Source organism: Cetorhinus maximus, chromosome 9, assembly GCF_964194155.1.
Source record: "Cetorhinus maximus chromosome 9, sCetMax3.hap1.1, whole genome shotgun sequence".
NCBI classification, from domain to species: domain Eukaryota; kingdom Metazoa; phylum Chordata; class Chondrichthyes; order Lamniformes; family Cetorhinidae; genus Cetorhinus; species Cetorhinus maximus.
The window spans coordinates 118,426,829-118,450,832 of NC_135887.1; the positions used below are offsets into that span (position 1 = coordinate 118,426,829).

The window sequence follows — 24,004 nt, forward strand, 5'->3', positions numbered from 1 at the left end:
TAGACTCTAGCATTTTCCCTACTACTGATGTTAGGCTAACCAGTTTGCAATCCCATTTTCTCCCTCCCTCCTTTTTTAAATAATGGGGTTACATTTGCCACTCTCCAATCTGCCAGGACTCTTCCAGAATCTACAGAACTTTGGAACATCCACTATTCCCATGACCACCTCCTTTAGTACCCTAGGATGTAGATTATCAGGCCCTGGGGATTTATTGGCTTTCAGTCCCATTAATTTCTCCAGTACCTTTTTTTAGTAATACTAATTTCCTTTAATTCCCCCTTCTCACTAAACTCTTGGTTCCCTAGTATTTCTGGTAAGATATTTGTGTCTTCCTCCATGAAGGCAGAACTAAAATAATTGTATAATTGTGCTGCCATTTCCTTGTTCCTATTATAAATTCTCCCATTTTGGACTGTAAGGGACCTACATTTGTCTTCACTTACCCTTTTCTTCTTACATACTTATAGGACCTTTTACAGTCAATTTTTATGTTCCTTGCAAGTTTACTCTCATAATCTATTTTCCCCCTCTTAATCAATCTCTTGGTCCATGTTTGCTGAATTCTAAACTGCTCTCAATCCTCAGATTTGCTATTTTTTCTAGCAATTTATATGACTCCTCTTTGGATCTAATACTATCTTTAATTTCTTTTGTTAGCCATGGTTGGGCCACTTTCCTGGTGTATTTTTGCACCAGAAAGGAATGTATAGCTGTTGCAATGCATACATTCGTTACTTAAATATTAGCCATTGCCTATTCGCCTTTTAATGAAGTTCCCTAATCTATTTTAGCCAACTCACACCTCATACCTTCATAGTTTCCTTTGTTTAGGTTTAGGACACTAGTTTCAGATCGGACTACTTCACTTTCCATCCTAATGAAGAATTCTATCATGTTATGGTCACTGTTCCCTAAAGGACTCCACACAACAAGATTATGAATTAACCCCTTCTCATTGCACAAAACCAAACCTAGGATAACCTATTCCCTATTTGGTCCCTCGATGTACTAGTCTAAAAAAAACATCCACCACAGTATTATTGCTAATTTGGTTTTGCCCAGTTTATAAGTAGATTAATGTCACCCATGATTATTATAGTACCCTTGTTACATGCATCTCTAATTTCCTATTTAATGCCATCCCCTACCTTACCATTACTGTTTGGAGGCCTATAGACAACTCCCACCAATGTTTTCTGCCCCTTGTTGCTTATTAGCTCCACTCAGAATGATTCTACATCTAGATTTTCTGAACCAATATCCTCTCTCACTATTGCACTGATTTCATCCTTAACTAACAATGCCCCCCTCTCCTCCCACCCCACCCCCCCACCCCCCCCCCGGCCCCAAAGCCCCTGCCCCCGTCCCACCACCTCCTTTTCCTTTTTGCCTGTCTATCCTAAATATCAAATACCCTTGGATATTCAGTTCCCAGCCCTGGTCACCCTGCAGTCATGTCACCATAATCACAATCATGTTGTACCCATTTACATCTATTTGCGATGTTAATTTGTCTACCTTATTGCGAATTCTCCATGCATTCAAATACAGTGCCTTTAGGCTTGTCTTTTTAACATTTTTACACATTTTTTGTACTATGACCCTATTTGCTGCTAGCCCTTGTTTCCTCTGCCTTCCACTTTTGCTTTCTACTTTTCTGTCTTTCATTCCTATTTGTTTCCCTCTCTTGTGTCTTCCCGCTCAGGTTCCCACCCCCCCTGCCACTCTAGTTTAAACCCTCCCCTACAGTACTAGCAAATACCCCTGAGAGAATATTGGTTCTGGTCCTGCTGGGATGCAAGCTGTCCAGCTTGTACAGGTCCCATCTTCCCCAGGATCGGCCCCACTGCCTCAGGAATCTAAATCCCTCCCTCCTACACCATTTCTCCAGCCATGCATTCATCTGGTCTATTCTCCTATTCCTGATTTTGCTAGCACAAGGCAGTGGGAGTAATCCTGAGATTACTACCTTTGAGGTCCTGCTTTTTAATTTATTTCCTAGCTCCCTATATTCTGCTTTCAGGACCTCAACTCTCTTTTAACCTATGCCGTTGGTACCAATATAGACCACAACCTCTGGCTGTTCATCTTCCCCCTTCAGAATGTCCTGCAGCTGCTCAGTGACTTTCCTTGACTTTGGCACCAGAGAGGCAACATACCAGCCTGGTGTCATGTCTGCAGCCGCAGAAATGTCTATTTGTTCCCCTTACAATAGAATCCCCTATCACTATTGCTCTCCCACTCTTTTTTTCTCCTCCCGCCACGTGGAGCTGAGCCACTCATGCTGACACAGATTTGGCTCTTGCTGTGTTCCCCTGAGAAACCATCTCCCCCAGCAGTATCCAAAACAGAAAATCTGTTAGACAGGGAGATGGACCCAGGGGACTCCTGCACTACCTGCCTAGTGCTTTTAATCTGTCTGGCGGTTACCCATTCCCTTTCTGCCTGTGCAATCTTGACTTGCGGTGTGACCACCTCACTGTACGTGCTATCCACGAAGGTCTGTATTGCGGTGACTCCAGTGCAGCTCCAGCTCTGAAACGCAGATTTCGAGCAGCTGCAGCTGGAGACACTTTCTGCATACTTGGTCACCCTGGACACCGGAAGCGTCCCTGACTTCCCACACCGCACAGGAGAAGCATTCCACTTGGCCAAGCTGCCCTGCCATTACTTACCCCTAAATTACTCCCTTTATTTTTACTTCCCCTAGTTTCGAGAATATTAAGGACAGAAGAAATAGTCAGAAGGTCCCACTTATCACGGCCAATGCTCTTCTTACCGAGGAAAGTTAGATCTCTCCTTCCCTCTTCACCAAAGCCCCTCACTTACCAAACTCCAACTTAAGCACTCTAATGCAGCCCACAGCAGCACTCCAGTGCAGACAAAAGTAGCGCTGTCGATGGCCTGCTTTTATGCTGTCCGAAATTAGCTTCTAAAAACCAGTTTAAACCAGTTATCTAATTAACAAGCTACAGCTACAAGCAGAGCCTGTATAACCCCTGTTTTAAAACTGGACTAAAATGCACCTTCTCCCAACCCAAAGAGCAACTTTTAGTTAGTTGATAAATTAAAGAAAAATTAGACTTTAGATAGAAACTAACCCTTAAATTAACCCTTAAAAGTGTCTCGCTCACCAAACTCCAACTTAAGCCCTCTAATGCAGCCCAAAGCAGCACTACAGTTGTCTATATGGGTTTTAAGAAAGCCTTTGACAAAGTGCCATGGAAAAGGCTGGTTAACAAAATTGTGGCACATGGAATAAAAGGGCCAATGTCAGCTTGGATAAAAGAAATTGGCTTAAGGACAGAAAACAGCGAGTCATGGTAAATGGCTGTTTTTTCAGAATGGAGGATGGTAGACATTGCTATTCCCCAATGGTCAGCGCTGGGCCCATGGCTTTTACTGATACATATAAATATATCTAATTCGTGTTGTGTGGCACTGCGACTGTGCTAAATGGGATAGATTCTGAACAGATCTAGCAACTCAAAACTGAGCATCCATGAGGCGCAGTGGACTACCAGCAGCAGCAGAACTGTATACAACCACAATCTGTGACCTCATGGCCCGGCATATCCCCCACTCTGCCATTACCATCAAACCAGGGGATCAACCCTGGTTCAGTGAAGAGTGCAGGAGGGTATGCCAGGAGCAGCACCAGGCATACCTAAAAATGAAGTGTCAACCTGGTGAAGCTACAACACAGGGGTACTTGCATGCCAAACAGTGTAAACAGCATGCAATTGACAGAGCTAAGCGATTCCACAACTAACGGATCAGATCTCAGTCCTGGCACATCCAGTCATGAATAGTGGTGGCCAATTAAACAGCTAATAGGAGGAGGATGCTTCAAAAATACCCCCAACCTCAATGATGGGGGAAGACCAGCATTGCAATGCACAATAGGAGGCTTAAGCATTTGCAATCATCTTCATCCAGAAGTGCTGAGTGGATGATTCATCTTGGCCTCCTCCTGAGGTCCCCAGCATCACAGATGCCAGTCTTCAGCCAATTCGATTCACTCCACGTGATACCAAAAAATGGCTGAAGGTGCTAGATACTGCAAAGATTGTGGGCCATGACAACATTCGGCAATAGTACTGAAGACTTGTACTCCAGAACTAGCTGCACCCCTAGCGAAGCTGTCCCAGCACATCTACAACACTGGCATCTACTCGGCTATGTGGAAAATTGCCCAGGTATGTCCTGTACACAAAAAGCAGGACAAATTCAACCCGGCCAATTACCATCCCATCAGTCTACTCTCGATCATCACTAAGTGTTGGAAGCTGTCTTCAACAGTGCTATCAAGTGTATCATGACTCACTGGGGATAGTGTGTTGTAATATCAAGCCCCACTGTTTCCCAAATGTGAAAAGTTTGACCAAACCACCAATTCTACCTAACTGTTTAATTTAGGTTAACAAAATACAAGCACCAGGTTTGTAAACTTAACGGGCAGAATTTTCTGCCTGTCAGGCGGGTGGGCCCGACCCGATCTCCGGCGGGTGGGGAGCCGATCCCTGCTGGAGAAGTGGGCCCCGCTGCCATTTTAAGTGGGCAGGCCAATTAAGGCCCGCCCAGCGTGACGTCCGGCGGGAAGCGCTATGCGCTTCCTGTGCGGGCGGGGGGGGGAGATTCCCCAAAAGCGAGAGTGCGCTCTTTCGCGCATGTGTACAGAAGAGCACACATCTCCCTGAGGCTAAGTGCAGCCTCAGGGAGATCACTTACACTTCTAAAAATATGAAAATTAGAAGAAAAAAAATTCCCTAACAGGTCCCCCTCATGTGACAATGTCACATGAGATGGGACATGTTCATAATTTACATTATAAGTTTATTAAACTTTTAAAATCCCTACATGAAACCTCAACCTGCCGGTGGATGAGGTTTCATGTTTTTTCTGTTGCCACCAGGGCTCCTGGCCTGCCCGCCAGCCTTTAGGTTGGACGGGCAGGTCCTTTAATTGTTTAAATGATCCTGTCATTGGCCTCAATTGGCCATTGACAGGTCGGCGGGCGTACAGCTGATTTGGCTGTGCCCCCGCCTTCCCGGAAATTTAAATGGGGCGGGATGACGTCGGGGGTTCCCCCTGATGTCATCCCGCGTCATTTTACGCGTCGACAAGCGGGCCCCGCCCCCTGCTCGCCGACGGCAAAATTCTGCCCAATAAGTAGATAACTGTTAATTGAACAAATTGTCTTTGACTACTGGCAAAAGAATGAAATATAAACTGCTAACTTCTAACTCTATAGCTTAAGGTCTACCCCTTCCTAAACCCCTATACACAAACACACACACACACATATAAGGCACACAAAACATGGATTTTAAGAGTGAGATAAAACAATTCAATAGCACCAATCTGGAGTACAGGATTAGATGGGTTGATTTTGATTGATGTCTTCCAAATTCCTTGCAGTTTGTTGTTGATGACATGAGGTGGTCTCCCAGCGCTTTCAGTCTGCGGCTCACTGGTTGAAAAACTTGCTTTTCAATGTCTCTACTGGTTATTTTTCCTCTCGACAGGGTTTTCAGAGAAAGGTTACAGAGATGTGAGGAATAGCCAGCTAGCTACTATGGCAGAATTACTGAAATCTTACAAACACAGGGGAGAGAGGTTTTAGATCTTCCCTCTTCGCAGGCTAGGAGCTGTTCTGCCTGCACTGTTACCACACAAAACCCTGGTCACCTGGTCAGGAGCCAATTAAAATGCTGTCATCAGGCAGTTCCCCTTAGTCCAGGGTTCCTTTCCGGCAATATCCTGTTCTTTTGTGGCACACTCTGTTCCAGGATAGCGACATTGTAGATATTCCTCATCCTTTTCCACTGATCATGTCTTTCACATGCAGCCATGGTAGTTTTTAAAACCACAGCCCAATTTTAAAACCACAGTCCAAGAAAAGAGTCCATGAGTCCTGCTCATGTATCCATGTAAAAGCTGTTCTGATTAGCTGGTGGTAGAAGGACTAGGGGATACACAATAAAGGCTTTGGGCAAGAGATGTAGTGGGGATGAGAGGAAGAACTTTTTATGCAGTACATGATAATAACCTGGCTACAAGGGTGGTGGGAGCATTGATGATGAATGATTTCAAAAGGAAAATGGATGAGCCATTTTCACCTGCGATTTTTAAAGACCTCCAGAGTCAGCCCTGACTCCATCAAAATCCAGCCCCATGACTCTATAACAAAGAGAAACTGATAGAATGAATGAGTGGGTAGATGGATTTCAATGCAGATAGGTGTGATGTCATCCATTTTGGATGAAAAAAATAATAGATCTGAGTCTTGTTTAAATGGTGATAAACTAGAAACTGTGGATATTAATGAGATTTAAGAGCTCATGTACACAGTTCACTAAAATATCAGGTACAAAAAGATAACCAAAATGTCCAGTGCAATATTGGTCTTTATAACTAAAAAGCTAGAATATAGAGGGAAGTTTTGCTACAGCTATGCAATCATCTAGTTACACCACATTTGGAGATCTGTGTATAGTCCTGGGTAACACAGCTTAGAAAGGATATATTGAAAGGAGTGCAGCACAGACTTACCAGAATGCTACCAGGGTTCCAACGGTTGGATTATGAGGAATGATGACATAAACTAGGCTTGTGTTCCCTGGAATATAGAAGGAAAAGGGCTGATTTAATTGAGATTTTTAGGATCTTGGAGCGAGTAGAGAGAGAATTTGTTTCTGCTGCTGGAGGAGTCTAAGAGGGAAATTAGGAAACACTTCTTCATGTAAAGGGTGGTAGAAGACTGAAACTCTCCCACAAGAAAAATGGTAAATTTTAGCTCAATTAATAATTTAAATGACATTGATAAATCTTTTGCTAGCCAAAGGTATTAAGGGATCATGGGGCCAAGGTGGGTGGATGAAATTAGAATACCGAGCAGCCATAATCTCATCGAAAGGTGGGACAGGCTTGAGGGGATGAGTGGCCCACTCTTGTTCCTATTCCAGTTTTCTTCCTTCGATATTGAAGGACAAACAACATTGGTCATTAATGATCCCAGGGAAGGGTCCCTGGTTCAAAGACACTCAGTGCTTCAATGAAGGTCTCAGCATCAGGAAGGAGGGGGCTCTGCTGAAAGCTCTGCTTTCTCACTCCCCTCCCTGGGACCCCATCCCGTCCTCACCCACCTATGGCCTCAGGTTCCTCGGCGATCCTGGGCCTCTCGTGGGTCCATTGCCACCAGCAGTCACCGTTCCCACTGGCGCTCCCGCCAATGCACAGCTGTTGGCCTCTGATTAGCTGGCAGCTCTTGGGGATGGGTTTTCTGCCCCCTGGATCCTTGATCCCAGGGAATTCCTTCTGCTGTCCACTTGACGCTTAATATGGCGGGTCTTTCTGAAAGTAGGTGACACAGGGCTCGCACTGGGTCTCTAGCCAACGGGTGAGACCCCTGTTGCCTGCATTAAATACTGCCGTCAGTCTCATTGTAAAAATCCTTAAAAAGTTATACCTTGTTGAATGAGATGTGACTGGGTTTTGAACAGTGTGTTAAGTTCATAATAACTGTTAAATGCATTCACTGGCCCTGAGAGAGTAATTTTATATTTGTTGAATGTCAAATTTCTCCATTACTGTAAAAAAAAATCCACATATTTTTAGAATAGTCACTTATTTTAAAGGTGTGTATGTTATTTTAGCTTCTACCTTAATGACATGTCCCAATCATTGATTTCATTATTTGTAAAGTTTAAAAATTACAACTGAAGAGATTCAATGGTTTTTACTTCCTGGTTTGCTGTCTGTGAGGATACTTCTATGTGATTGTCTGCTTACGCTGCTTGATGTCATCGCTGACACCTAGAGATCCCTGGGACTTGACGCCAGATTCAAAATGACATTGGGAAAGGAGAAATCCACTCCATGGAGACCATCAGGCCTTTGTGGGCTGCTTTCTTCGAGCTCAGCTGTTGCTTAACTGTTGACAACAAAATCCAGCCCAATGTATCTACAGAATGAAGTGAAGCCAGAGTACAGTGTTATCTTAATTTGCTGCATTAAATAGTGCAATATATCTACCCAGTAGCGATAATTAATGTAGCTGCCTGTTCGCTGGACTGCAAAAGACTGCAATATTTCAGTTTCTTCATTTACTTATTAAGACATTAGACATAATCTTTAGTATGTTGTAAAGCACCAGATGAATTTACCCCATGGGAAGTTCAATAGCTAAATAGAAATGAAGTATCTGGTTGCCTTTTCAGACAAGAAAGAATTAGCAAGTCTATAATGATGTTGAATTAGTACTAGCGAGGGCACCAGAGAGAGTTCCCAAGCACTTTTTTGAATAGGGGCCATGCGATCTTTTACATCCACCTGAGAGAACAGACAGAGCCTCTGTTTAACAACTCATCCAAAAGACAGCGGGCGGAATTTTCCATTCTGGGACGGAGTCCCGTGGTGGGGGTGGGAATGGGGAGTCTTTCCCGCCACAGAGACCAGTGGGAATTCAGCCGTATCGCACAATGCTGGCCTAATTAATTATGCAGTCGGGGGTTTCCTGAGGTTTTGCATGGCGGGCGGGTTGGATGGTATGTGCCCCCCTATCATATCCAGGCGCCTTTTACCCACCATTGAAGGAGGAAATAGCCCAATGATCACAGGGAGCTCCAGCCCCCAGATTCAGTGCTGCACCCTTGGAAGTCCTGCTCAATGCAGTGGAAGTTAGGACGAGCATCCTCTACCCAGAGGGTGGAAGGAGGAGGCTGAGCCGACAGACCAACCCTGCATGGGAGGGAGTCCCTAGGTGGTCAGTGCCCAGGGCCTCCACCATAGGACTGCCCCACAGCGCAGGAAACGGATGAACGACCTCATCCATTCCGCCAGCTTAAGTAAACCCTCAGCTGCCTCACACTCACCTCCCTGAAAGATAGAGGGGTCATGGACCTCAGTGACAGGGGCACCATCTGTGCAGCCCATGCATCAAAGAGCTGCTCAATGTGATGTCTCATAGCTCCACTGCAGTTTGTCTAGTCTGCAGCTGGAGAGGCCGCTGTGGGTCCCCGACCCTGCCACACAGAGAGCTCAGATGCTGTCTGGGAGGGGGTCGGGGGTTGGGGGTAAGGGGGTCAAGCATTGAGGGCAGCAGCAAGCACCGCTAATGACATGCCTCTGTGAGCCTTATCCTTATATCTGCATGTTTTCACTGTTCTGGAGGGTGTTGCCCCAGAACCCTTGTGAACAACCTGCGATGCATTAATCACATGGCACACCGTCCAGTGGGTTATTTGTAAGACTGGAAGCATAAGAAAGATACATGAAACGCCATCTTCTCTCTTTGCACAGGAAAAGTTACGGCGCAGCAGGAGAAAGAGGGAGAAGATGGGAGGGGGCTGACCTGATCTCAAGGATCTCACGAACTTCGAGGAGTGGGCAGCCCAGCTGGAAGGGGAGGAACCTGATCGAGCCTGCAGAGATGGAGAGGTCAGCAGGCAGCCTGCATCCAGTAAGGATCCATGCATGTCACATAGAAACCTAAAGGTCATGCAATCCTCCATGTTGGAGGCACAGCTCATGCAGTTACTCACTCTCTCCTCTATTATACCCAGGAGAGAGGCAGAAAGTGAACCTGGTCGGAGAATGCACAAGCAACAGCAAGGATATAAAGAGATAGCGGGACTCAGGGTCTACATTTACCCAGGAGAGAGGCAGAAAGTGAACCTGGTTGGAGAGCGCAGAGGAGACAGCTGCTTCAGCTCTAGAATGCTGAGTTTGAAGAAATTAAAATTGAAGAGTGACATCACAGGAAAACCGTAAGTTCATTGGTTGGTGAGAAACTGCTGTTAGGGAGTGTCTTTAAATAGCTGTAAATTAGAAAAGCATATTATCTTTAAAGCAGTTGCTACTTGTTTTTAAGTAAAAACCATTCGGAATAGGGGAGTAAAATTAAGTCAGGGCCAGTAAAATAAAGTAGTATAAGTAAACCAACGTGCATTAAAGTTAATGTAAGGGAAGCAAAGTTAAGACATGCAGGGCAGCTCGGTCATGTGGAATGCATGCCCTGTAATGTGTGGGAAGTCATGGACATTACTGGTGCCCTAAACGACCACATGTGCAGGAAGTGCTGCCAGCTGCAGGGACTTGAGCTCCAGGTTTCAGAGATCAACAGTGGCTGGAGTTACTGCATCCTATCCGCAAGGCTGAGAGCTACATGGATAGCATGTTCAGATAGGTGGTCACACCACAGGCTAGGAGAATGCAGGCAGAAAGGGGATGAGTGACTGCCAGGCAGCCCAAGAGAGCCAGGCAGGTAGTGCAGGAGTTCCCTGGGATCCCGCTCACAAATTGGTTTTCTGTTTTGGAAACTGGTGAGGGCATTGGTTCCTCAGAGGAATGCAGTCAGAGCAAAGTTTATGGCACCACGAGTGACTTGGCTGTACAGGAGGGGAGGAAGAAGAGTAGAAGAACAATAGTGATAGGGGATTCATTAGTTCAGGGAACAGGCAGGTGTTTCTGTGGCCGTATACGTGACACCAGGATGGTATGTTGCCTCCCTGGTACCAGGGTCAAGGATGTCACCGAGCGGCTGCAGGAAATTCTTCTGGGGGGAGGGTGATCAGCCAGAGATCGTGATTCGCATTGGTACCAATGACTTAGGTAGGAAGGGGGATGCAGTCCAGCAATCAGAATTTAGGGAGCTAGGTCGAAACTTAGCAAGCAGGGCTTCAAATATAGTAATCTCTGGATTACAATTAACTGGGGGAGAGCCAACTTCAATGGGGCAAGAGTGGAGCTCGGCCAGATAGACTGGAACCAAAGGCTGGTGGGAAAAACTGTAGCTGAACAATGGGCTACCTTCAAAGAAGAAATGGTTTGGAAACAGTCAAGGTATATTCCCTCAAAAGGAAAAGGTAGGGCAAACAAATCCATAGCTCTCTGGATGAAAAAAGGAGATACAAATTAAGATAAAGAAGAAAACGTGTGCTTATGGCAGGTGTCAGGTAGAAAATACAACTGAGAACCAAGCGGAATACAGAAGGTTCAGAGGGGATGTTAAAAAGCAAATAAGAGAAGCAAAGAGGGATCAGGAGAAAAGACTGGCAGCCAACATAACGGAGAATCCCAGAGTCTTCTATCAGCACATAAATAGTAAGAGGGTGGTAAAAAGAGGAGTAGGGCCAATCAGGGACCAAAAAAGGGTCTTACACATGGAGGCAGGGAGCATGGCTGAGCTGTTAAATGAGTACTTTGCATCTGTCTTTACCAAGGAAGCTGATGCTACCAAGGCCACGGTGACAAAAGAGGAAACTCTATCACTAGAAGGGGTCAAAATTGATGAGAAGGAAGTGTTCAATAAACTGTCGGTACTTAAGGTTGACAAGGCACCGGGACTGAATGAGATGCATCCAAGGATGCTGAAGGAAGTAAGAGTGGCAATTGCAGAGGCATTGACAATAATCTTACAGTTTTCCCTAGACTCAGGGGAGGTGCCAGAGGATTGGAGAATTGCAAACATTACACCCTCGTTCAAAAAAGGTTGTAAGCATAAACCCAGCAATTACAGATCAGTTTAACTTTAGTAGTGAGGAAGCTTCTAGAAACAATAATTTGGGATAGAATTAGTAGTCACCTGGAAAAATATAGATTGATTAAGAAGAGCCAGCATGAATTTCTAAAGGGGAAATCATGTTTAACTAACTTTCTGGGGTTTTTTGAAGGGGTAACAGAGAGGGTTGATGAGGGTAATGCTGTTGATGTGGTGTACATAGACTTTCAAAAGGCATTTGATATTGTGCCACACAAAAGACCTGTGAGAAAAGTTATAGCTCATGGAATAAACGGGACAGTAGCAACATGGATACAAAATCGGCTGAGTAATAGGAAATAGAGAGTAATGATCAATGGATATTTTTCAGCTGGAGGAAGGTTTGTAGTGGAGTACCCCAAGGGTCGGTATTGGGACCCTTGCTTTTCCTGATATATATTAATGATCTAGATCTTAGTGTGCAGGGTACGTTTTCAAAGTTTGCGGATGATACAAAACTTGGAAGCATTGTAAAGTGTGAGGAGGACAGTGCAGAACTTCTAAAGGACATTGACAGGTTGGTGGGATGGGCAGATAGGTGACAGATGAAGTTCAATGTGGAGAAGTGTTAAGTAATTTCTTTTGGTAGAAAGAACATGGAGAGACAATATAAAATAAGGGGTGCAATTCTTAAGGGTGTGCAGGAGCAGAAAGACCTGGGTGTATATGTGCATAGATCATTGAAGGTGGCAGGACAGGTGGAGAGAGCAGTTAATAAACCATACAGTATCCTGGGCTTAATAGGGGCATAGAGTACAAGAGCAGGGAGGTTAGTCTAAGCTTTTGGAAGACACTAGTTAGACCTCAGCTGGAGTATTGTGTACAGTTCTGGGTGCCTCACTATAGGAAAGATGTGATCACATTGAAGAGAGCACAGAAGAGGTTTACAAGAATGTTCCAGGGATGAGAAACTTGAGTTATGAAGATAGGCTGAAGAGGTTGGGACTGTTCTCCTTGGAGAGGAGAGGGCTAAGAGGAGATTTGATAGTGGTGTTCAAAATCATGAGGGGGCTGGATAGAATAGATAGGGAGAAACTGTTCCTGCTTGTAAAAGGACTGAGAATGAGAGGGCACAGATTTAAAGTGATTTGCAAAAGAAGCAAATGTGATGTGAGAAAACCTTTTTACACAGCATGTGGTTCGAATCTGGAATGCACTGCCTGGAGGTGTGGTGGAGGTGGGTTCAATCAAGGCATTCAAGAGGGCATTAGATGACTATTTGAATAGAAACAATGTACAAGGGTATGGGGAAAAGGCAGGAGAATGACACTAAGTCATGATGCTCTTTTGGAGAGCCGGTGCAGACCCGAAGGGCCGAATGGCCTCCTTCTGCGCCGTAACAATTCTGTGATTTACAGGTGCCAGCAGGAAGAGGGCAAGGCCGGAGGACGAAGCCCTGCCCAGCAGTCACACAAGCCCACAGAGGACTGAGGACATTGGGGAGGAGGAGGAAAGTGTGTCTGTAGAGGCATGACAGCATTAACCTGCACCCTCCGCCAGCCCAAGACACAATCCTCGGTGGGTACTCGATGTAGTTCAGGCAAGGTCTCACTTTCTGGTGGTCGCTGTACAGACACGTGTCCACAGAAGGAGGAGGCAGGATCAGCCAAGCTCACCGGCCACTTGTAGGACTGCTGGGGAAGAGGCATCAGCGACGTCCAAGATGGATGACGAGCCTCTGCGATTGGCCCTGCACAAGTTGCTGGGGATGCTGCAAGAGGCGGGGCAATGTCAGGCAGAGGTGGTGGAAGCCCTCAACAGAACAGCACGTGAGGCAGAGGAGTCGGCCCCCCTGCTCTCTGATGAGGTGGTGCCGCCATGTGTGCACATTGAGGGGAGGGTGGCAGATGCCATGGAGAATCTGGTCCAGCAGAACATCCAGCTTCTGCCAGAGATACGCGCAGAACTCCACTCTGTTGCTGCAGCCATGGGTGAGCTCTTGCAGTGGCTGCGCAAGAGGGGGATGGGGCACCTCGACCCCCTTCCAGGTGCCCCTTCCCATCAAGGAATCAGGCAGGGGCCCTCGGACACCTGGAGGGAGGTTAAGGTGCCCCATCCCCGTCTTGCGTAGCCACTGCAAAAGCTCACCCATAGTTACAGCGATGAAGTGCAGGTCTGCAAACACCCAAAGGGAAGAAGAGCAGCTGTTGGACACACCTAGGATCTCCACTCAGGACTCTCTAAGGGTGTCTGGCCTTTCAGAGTCCCCCTTGCCTATGACCCCTTTAGCTTTGTCCTCTGTGACCACAGAGGGAGCAGCTGCCCCACAGCAGCATAGCCAAAGTAAGCCAGGGCCCTCCAGGCCTCGGATCTCCAGAGGATGGCCGCCAAGGACATCCAAGACAACAGGGGGCAAACTGATCAGCAGGCTGCCTCCACCCCTGCTGCTGATGTCGAGGGAGCACCCAGAAGAAGTAGTAGGAAACGCAAGATTAAGAGGTTTTGATTTCACATGTGGTTGTATGGGTGCACAATGATTGTTAATGTTGTGACATTTTTGTTCACTTGCACTTTAATGAGGTCTGATATGGTTTATTTGCAATCCACGGTCCTTAAGCGTGTTACCCACCCCCTCCACCATCTGCAGTGGGACACCCCAGTTTGGGTCTATGACCCCCCCAGAATTAGGCATGTGCAGGGAGGCAATGGTATTTGTCAGGGCCCTTGCGATCCAAGTGCAAGAAATCACCCGCTCACTCTGAGCCTTTACCCTTCACATGCTCATCTCTTCGAATGCCCTAGCATTGTCAGTTCTACAAGCTGGTGTTCCTCTTCAGCTGCCCAGTTGAGATGACCTGCATCTTCGCCAACCCATGATGACCCACCTCCCATGCAGCATCTCAAGATCTCCACCATGAGGCTCTGACAGTTGCGAGTGGCCATGGTGCAAGTAACATTCCAAGTAGAGTCAAATACCTTTACCCCTCCCTCAGTGACCAACATCCTGGCCCCATAACCATTGACATCCCAGATGTAACATTTGACCTTCTCACAGTGACCCTTCAACCCACCCTATCACCTCCATCCCGTGCAAGTAAATGTCAACGTACCCTGCCTTTCCAAGCAGCCCACCGCAGTGACAGTAGATCTGGCCCCCCTCATTCTGCTGACCCCCTTAATCCACTTCTCCTTCCGTATCCCCTCCAACAACCCTCAGCAGCCCTTCACCTGACATAGCTGGACCCTACAGGCTCCCACTGCCCCCTTTGACCTTTTCCATCCTTTCCTATTACCAATTCCCTCAGTATGCCTTCCAGCACTCATCAGTTGATACCATCGACCCCTCCCTCTGAACCCTTTTCCCCTCTTCCCACCATGCCTATTCACACCTGCACACCACCCCCATGCCCATTCACACCTGCACACCACCCCCATGCCCAATCACACCTGCACAAACCACCCCCTCCCCCCCGCTGGCCCTCCACCACAGCCCTTTCCACGCTCCCACTCCATACCACCTGACCCATTCCACGACTCACACAGCATCTCTCTCTCCTTCTCCCACCACCCCCAACCTCCCCCGCCCCCCTTGTAGGCCCCCACGCCTGCCCCACCTCTTCCTTCCTCTCCTCCCCGTCTAATCCCCTCCCAGAAAAGACCATCACCACCCAACAGTACCTGATGCAGCTGTCCGCCTGTAGCTTGAACATCCACCTCCTGGAAACTGCTGCAGTGAGAAGATCCACGTGGCTTATGCTTCACCCACCCACTGCTACGTGTGGTGTTCCAGGATCTGGCCACGGGAGTCCCCCATCTTCTCTTCCGATCTCTGCGAGCTTCCCCAGGCCTCCTTGCAGGTAAGTCCAACATGTGCATGCTACGTTGGTCCATATATGTTCCAGACCATCCTGATATCCCATTGGCAGTGCAGACAATCGGACGGGGGTGGGGGTAGGGGGTGGAGAGGGACAATTCCAGGTGGTCTTTCATCTGCATCCCATTAAAATGGTTGTAAAACACTTTCACGCCGACCTCTGGCAGGAATGACGACCTGCCATGACGGGCGAGAACGCAAGCTCCCATTGTCATTTTATGCCGACGGGAAACCGATTTTTCAGCTCCCACCGCATTGACCCCACCCCCCCCACCTCCCCCCACCACCACCCACCATTAAACCTGCCGAGGCAGTAGGGGGGAACTGGAAAATTGCACCCAGCATCTCCGACAGCGCAGCATCCCCTCAGTGATGTACTGGAGAGTCAGCCTAGATAAATGCTCAAGTCAAAAGTGCAGGCATATTTCTTTAAGAGTGCCATCACCATTTTGCCAGAAATAAAAATCACAGGAAATCTTTCTAATATGTTTACAAGGAATTCTGTGTGTGTGAGGAGTAACATATTTAAAGTACTCAATGAGGAAAATAGCTCAGGAGTAGTAAATCATGAGCTTGATAAATTTAGAGTGGTGACAGTGGCAGCTGGGAACCATTGAATAGAATCATAGTTTCAATCAACATTAGATCACATTCACATCCAGCAGTCAGACATTTCAAAATTCAAGGGAAATATAGATGATATAAATTCAGTAACAAAAAACTGCATTTATTTGAATTTCTCATGGGATATATCTACCAAAATGACCTCTATCGTGCTAAAATGCATGATAAACATTTATCCATTGATTGTTATTGTTTAATTTTTAAAATTATGGCATTAAATAGGTTAAATACTGTTATTTTTTCTGAAGGACATTCAATACTTGCAGACCTATTGAAAACACATTCGATAAACACTCCCTGTGAGGTGTCATTAAAATCTTCCTTTATTGCAGTATGTCTACACATTATCAGGTCTGCCGTATGGAGCTCACTATTTATAAACACTCAGTTAGTGGACCATGAAACGGTCGTGTATGGTCCACTAAGCACTCCTTCTCGTTAAATCTCCATGATTCTGGAACCAATTATATAGAGGATATGTCTCAATTTGTTCTCCATTAATGCCACATTGGCTTGTGAGGCAGGCCATATACCTAGTGCAGATATCCCAAGCTCATGAAATTGATGAACTGAGACTTACTACTAGTCCTGACTTTAGCGTCTGGAATTCCAGTCTAAGGTTACAGAGAATGGCTTTTGACCCAAGATTCAACTTTCACAAGCACAAAAGACCCCTTTGCATGTTACACTCCATGGTTAAAAAAGCACACAAAACACTGTACAATATGTAAGACATCACTATCGCACTGTTCATGCATGTTGGGAAACAACATAATTTATCTTTCGGCTGTTTCAGATTGATTTATTGAAGATCATTGCAATGAAATACAAAGGCAACACTAGAGAGGTTTACAAGGTTACTTGTTGGAATCTATATTGCATTGTTTAAATGGTATTCAGTGCAGTACTAAAAGCGAGCTAGGGATAACAGAAACAAAGTCCAACCTATTACGTTCTGAGAATTTGATTGGACTTTTTAGTGTCACTTGACATACCTATAGAAAATATCCAAAAGCTGAGATATAGGCCAGGATTTTCCAGCCCCACCAGCCGCCGGGATCTTCCAGTCCCGCTGAAGGTCAGTGGGCTTTTGGCTGGCCCGTTGCATCCCCCATGGCAGGTCCCACCACAGCAGGACAGGAAGATCCCGGCCATAGATTATAAACTACCTGTACATTAACAAATGAGAATACCATTTCTGCACACCACGTTTTATCACAATATTATTGACGTTTATTAAAGTTTAGTTATTCTCACCTAATGACCAATATTTATCCCTCAACCAGCATCACTAATGCAGATTATCTGGTCACGACTGCATCGCTCTGTGTGGGAACTTCAGCTACTGCATTTCCTAAATTAAAACAGAGAGCACACCTCAAAACATCATTGGCTTTAATGCTTTAGGATATCGTGAGGTTGTGAAAGGCGCTTTATAAATGCAAGTCTTTCTTTTCATTTAACAAGTTATACCCGTGGGATGCCTGGACAATTGGAACTGTAGGCAAACTTAATTTCTCATTTAAATGGATAATAAGATGTGCTAACACCACTTTGTCATGTCTATAGCACAACCCTGTCAATCTTTACACTTCCAGGCTCAACTGACTAGAAAATCTGCCCTTGAAAGCCAACTAGAGGGCTATTACTTTGAATGAGTGTCCCACCTCCAAAACTGGCAACTGAAGTCAAGACAAAGAGGAAAAAATAATAGATAAAAGGGTTAAGGATAGGTTTTTAAAAAAGAAAGAAAATGTTTTAGAGTATCTACAATAGTGTGCGTTAATTAAAATAGGAGAGAAATTACGGTGAATGGAGGTGGCAGGGCAAGGGAATGGAGAGCGTCAGAATAGAAGGCAAGAGAGTGGATGGCAAGGAAAAGGAGGGTCTAGAGGTCAAGGGATAGGTGGGCAAGGGATTAGAGGACATGGAATTAAAGTGTTTATATTTTGTATTGAAAATTATTCTTTTGCGTACAATTGTTTAGATTCAATATTATTGTATCAAACCTACTAATATTAGGACTTATTTCACCATCACAGATTGGAACTCCCTGGAGCTGCAGGCAATCTAAGGGTTAAGAAATTATTGTACATATAAATTAAAAACAGGAAGGTGAAGGTTAGCTTGAAAGTCAGTTTGATTCATGAAAATACGCATACATATTTTCTCTGTTTGTCTTGTAGTGGTGAAAATAGTCTTAATGTTACAAAAGACAGCATTTTCGCATGCAAGCTATTTGTCTTACTGACCACAACTCTTAGCTTCCTGATCTCCATTCTTATATAAATAATACAAACTGTTATTTTAATCAATTAAAAGTTATTTTTTAACTTGATATCAATCTGGTAAACATATGTTGGAGCCATAACCCACTGTACTGTGCGAAGAGTTATGTGACACTATGCAAAAATGTTTTTATTTCTTGATAGCCGTCCAAATACTTATGATTTATTTAGTCGCCAGTAATAAAATTGGATAAACATAGATATCCAATATAAGCTTTGTGTCCACTGAAGACTACATGCTTCATTTCCTTTACGAAGACAGCGGTAACATGTTGCAGACTTTTTGCAGCTAATTGTAAGGATTAGAAATGGCTTCTTAAGTTAAACCTCTGCAGCTACCAGCGTTCTAGGAATAAGCATGCGAGAAAGCATCCCAGAAAGATTCATAGACATTTTGATGGTCACTTCTTCACAATGGTTTTCAACAGCTTCTTTCGAAAATAAGTTGATTAATGGGGAGATCTGATTGAGGTCTTTAGAATTATGTCTCCACTTCTGGGTAAGAACAGAACAACGTGTACATAAATACACAGTGGCTACTAGCAGCGAAAATAAAGAATTTAGGAAGAACCTCATTACACAGTTGGTGGTGAGAATGTAGAACTTGCAGTCGTGTGGTGTAGCTAGAGCAGACCAGATAGCATTGATACGTTTAAAGGGGAGTGCTAACGTGAGTAAGCAGGGGATAGAGAGATACTGGAGCAAGATAAGAAGAAGAAATTGGAGTAGGAAGTTTGTGGCATGGTGCTGGGATTTTGAACACTAGCATTGACTATTGAGGCCAACTGGGCTGTTTCTGTGCTGTAGCACAATGTCAGCTTAGCACAGTGGTAACCATTTTGCCCTTTGAATCAAAAGGTTGTGGGTTTAAGCCTGAACATAGGCCTGAGCCAGTGGAGTATGATGGAGTGCGGTGTTGTTGGAGGTGGAGCCTTTTAGATGAGATTTTAAGTTGGGGCACTTGGGCCTATTAAAGTGGATGTAAAAGATTGCATGGTACTAATCAAAGAACAGAGCCATTATCTTGATGCTCTGGTTCGCATTTCTCAAACAATACCACCAAAAACAGGTACACTGATTATTCATTTCATTTGATTTTCATCATAGGAACCATATGGATGAGAAATTGGGCTTTTTAGCACCCATTTTTTGGGAACTACAACTGCATATGGAATTCTAAAATGGATCCATGGTACTTACACACTTGTGGGTTGAAGTATGCTGGACACCATGTTGATGCCGGTGTTGGTGTGTGCGCAGTGAATGTCGACCAGAAGTATGCAGATCAGAAAGGTTATGGTGTCAATCAGGTGGTGCCCACTTCACATGATGAGGCTGTCAGGTAAACCCTGGTGGCCTGGCTGCGGCCTCACAAGGTTCCTGCTGTTTGGCACCCTGTACCCAATGAAGGCCCTGACCAAACATAATGGCCTCTCCAGCTTGTCCCTCTCCTGGCCTACTGATTGCGGCCCTCCAATGCCCACCCTGGGGCCTGCCTGTCTGGCCCTGGTGAAGCCGCTCTGACTTACCTCAGTAACCAGATTCCTCCTTGGTGCCCCATGGGGGACTGGCTTCAGCCCCAGCAGCAACCACAACTCCCAGTGGCCCTGTGGGAACTGGAAGCTGCTAACCGTCTGATTGGCTGACAACTCTTGGAGGTGATATATTTTGTCTCATGGCGGGGGTGGGATCCACAACCTCAGGCAGCCAACAGCCTGATGACCATTAAACCCCGGTTGTAGATTCCTGACCAGCGGAGGCAGGCTTGGTTTTTCAGCCATGGATGGGGCCACCACTTCCATGAGAAATTTCGGCCAATGTGTGAGACCTCTACAGGTCAATAAGGATGGTCTCACCAAAATCTGCCACCTGCTGCAAACACAACTGTAACCTCAGAGCAAGGGAAGTACCACTTTGCCAGTGATTGTGAAGATGCTAACTATGAATGTTTATGTATCTGGCTTCTTCCAGGCTGAAGCTGAACATTTTTGCAACATCATTTTCCATCCACTGTTGTGTAAGGGAGGTCACTAACACTCTCTATTCAAAGGCAACGGAATACTTCTCATAATCCCTTGATAGAGACAAGCAGGTGGAGCAAGTATGTGGCTTTGCAAGGCTTGCATGCTTCCCCATGGTGCAGGGTGCCACTGACTGCACACACACATCACTTTGCAGACTCCACATGTCAACACTGCCCTATACTGGAATGGAAAGGGATTCCTCTCCCTCAACGTCCAGCTGGCGTATGACCTTACGCAGAGCATTATGCAGATCAGTGCCTAGTTTCCTGGCTGTATGCTTTCATTCAGCGGCAGTCTGTTGTTTAATCCACCACATCAAATCAAAAGGTGGCTACTGGATGACAAGGTGATATTGACTGATCATGTGGCTAATGGCTCTGGTGCGCAACCTTCGCACACATGCACAACATGCGTACAATGTAAACCAGGCTCTCAGATGAAATGTGAAAGAGTAGACCATTGGCATACTGAAACAATGCTTTTCCTGCATGGACCGCAGTACTTGACAGAGAGGGTGCCAAGAATCAGAGTGGTCTCCTGCATGTTGCACAAACTTGCCAGCAAGATGGCGCAGCAGTTGCCACCAGCTGTACAATAATCACCTGAGAAGCAGGAACATGAGAAGGAGGAGAAGGAAGGAGAGGTAGAGGAGAAAGAGGAAGAGAGAAGGTGACCTAGACAGCCACTTCTTGACCAGAAATGAAAACAGAAAGTTCTGGAAAAACTCAGCAGGTCTGGCAGCATCTCTGGAGAGAGAAACAGAGTTAATGTTTCGAGACCAATATGACTTTTCTTCAGAACTTCAGAAGAGTCATATTGGACTCAAAACGTTAACTCTGTTCTCTCTCCACAGGTTGTGTCAGACCTGCTGAGTTTTTCAGTACTTTTTGTTTTATTTCAGATCTGCAGTATTTTGCTTTTATTTTCCTTTTTTGACCAGCTTGTCTGTGAAGAATTCCTCCTAGTGAAATGCAAACTCCTGACATTGACCTCCACAGCTATCTTCTCCCATTGCCTTTAATGTGCAATTTTAGGGTATCCTATCTTAACAATGGAAGGACAAAAGATCAACATATTGAAGGTATTTCGACATCCATGCAATATCCAAGCCCGTCCAATGCAATATTCAGGAGTGACTGTAAAATTGGAGTACAGCCTGCCACTCCTCTGAAACAGGCTCCTTAAATATGTCAGTCGGGGTTTTGCATCAGTTGTTAGGACCTCAATTGCAAAATTTAGGCACAAATGGGCAGCACCTCTGATAGTACAGAACTCCCTTATGGGCTTGAGCCTATAACCTTGCGGCTCAGAGGCGAGAGTACTGAGTCACAGTTGACACAAGCACTGTTGTGTTAAATTAAATAGTTGATAGTGAATATGAATTTATCTTTGTGGGGTGAGGGTGTGGTGGGGTAGCCCAAAATTGTCAACAGTAAATTGGCAACCTGCTTTGCTCTCTGCTTGATTTCCTTTCTGATTGACAAACCAAAGTTTTTCCTTTTCAAGTAATTGTCCAACTCCCTTTTGAAAGGTACTATTGACTCTGCTTCCTCCACCCTTTCAGGCAATGCATTCTACATCATAATAACTTGCTGTGGAATTTATTTTCTCCATTTCTCCTCTGGTTCTTTTGCCAATTATTTTAAGTTTATGCTCTCTCATTATGGACCCTCCTGCCACTGGAAACATTTTCTCCTTATTTACCCTATTAAAATCTGCCAATATTGAACACCCCCATTAAATTCCCCCTTTTTAATGATCTTTGCTCTGAAGAGAAAAATCCTAATTTCTCTAATCTCTCCACATAACCAAAGTGCCTCATCCTTGGTACTGTACTAGCAAACCTCATTTACACCCTCACTAAAGCCTTAATATCTTTCCTAAAGTGTGATATCCAGAATTGAATACAAAACTCCAGCTGACGTCTAACCATTGTTTTATAAAAGGTTTAATGTAACCTCCTCGCTTTCCTATGCCTGCATTATAAAAGCAAATATTCCATATGCTTTTCTAATTGCTTTCTCAGCTTGTCCTGCCATCTTCAAATATTTGTGTGCATACACACCTGGGTTATGTAGTCATTTATTTAATTGCTGTTTGTGGGAGCTTGCTGTGCGTAAATTGGCTGCCCTGTTTCTTACTTTACAACAGTGGCTGCACTTCAACTATTACTTCAATGGCTATATCACTTTGATGTCAAGACAGGTGTTATAGAAATGCAAGATTTTCCTTCATTCTTTCTTTCCCTTTCTTTTTTTCTCTCCTGTCTCACATCTCTTTCCTTCTTTCTCTCTTTTTCACTTTCTTTCTCATTCCCTATCTCTTTTCTTTCTCTGTCCCCCTTTTCTCTCTTCTGCTCTCTCACTCTCCCTTCAATCCCTACCCTCTTCCCCCCCATTGACTTCACTTTTTGCAGCATCAGACCAGGGAAGCAGGCCCACTGTTTTAATCTTCCATATGTTGTACTTCCCTTCAAAAAATGTTCATATCTCACTTGTGAGTACAAATAAATGAATTATTTTTTTCTTTTTTTTTTACAAGTTATTTATTTAAGCCGCTTTTAGATAACTCCAACCAGGCAAGAATGGTACATATGTCAAAGCTCAGAGGCTCCAAAGTGATCCCACAAATTTCCCCAAAGAATAGAAAGGCATTTCTTAATTATCCAAGGAGACATTAACCACAATATAGCAGAGAAATAATTGTTCCCTTGGAAGTTATAATGAATTTATTTCCAAACATGAAAAAAATCAGAGAATGATTCTCGAAATAGATATTGGGTCTATCTTTCCCCTGAGGTTCGCAGCAAAAAAGGTTTCCTGTATTTTCAATGTTTCTTCACAACAGCCTCAGATTAGCAAGTAGCAGCCACACATTTGAGATCCATTATCACAAGTGGCCTTGCTAGGCCCCAGACAGAATGTCTGGGGCAGTTTATAGCAGAGGTTTGGGTAGCTTTAAAGCAGTGGCCCCAGTCTTGGTAATGTTTCACTATAGTCCTATTTCTGTAATAGAAATGATGGGAGTTACTAGTGTTTTGACCTCTGAACTTTATCTTATCACATCTTATATATAAAATTTAAATGGATAAATCTGCCTGAGCTGAATGGCCTGCTATTGTTTCTTAAAAATTCTATATACTTAATATTTTAAGCACATGTTGCCTGTAAAACTTTTTCATCTTCTATTGCTCAGCATCAGCGGTTCTCTCAAGTAAAATAAAAAAAGCACCTTTCACATCCCAAAGTGTTTTACAGCCAATGAAGTACTTTTCTGAAGTGTGGTCATTGTTGCAATGTAGGAAACGTGGCTAAAAACTTGCACACAGATCCTACACACAGCAATGCAATAAATATCTAATCAGTTGATTGAAGGATAAATATTGGCCAGTGTACTGATCCTGCTCTTCGAAAAGTGCAGTGGAATATTTTACGTTCATTGAGGTTACAGATGGGGTTTCAGTTTAATCTCTCATTTGAATGACGGCATCTCCAGCAATGCAGAGCTCCCTGCCGGTTGGCTGTGCATCCAAGAGCTGCTCAAGGCTGACCCAGCCGAGAGACACAGAACTGTTACAGGACACTCCGTCTTGGCTGTGCAATTCGATGTGTCCATGGAATTGAGCAGAAGCCTCTCACCAATAGGCAATTAGCCCACTGCCCATCCATCCCATTAGTCCCACCTTTCCCCCCCAACCTTTCCCCATAGC

The 24,004-nt window shown here is 44.9% G+C and overlaps 1 long non-coding RNA gene across 2 annotated transcripts in view; it reads right to left on the minus strand.

Annotated features, from left to right (window-relative positions):
* LOC144684965 (uncharacterized) overlaps window positions 1–24,004 on the minus strand; it is a 102,720-nt gene that overhangs the window by 18,156 nt on the left and 60,560 nt on the right. Inside the window, exons 3-4 of one of the 2 annotated variants that reach the window (XR_013577594.1) lie at window positions 17,241–17,337; window positions 7,881–7,969 (exon numbers count right to left, since the gene is read on the minus strand). This is a non-coding gene — a long non-coding RNA (uncharacterized LOC144684965). Of the gene's footprint in view, window positions 1–7,880; window positions 7,970–17,240; window positions 17,338–24,004 lie in introns of those variants that run through there. The other variant, XR_013577593.1, reaches the window with a different exon arrangement.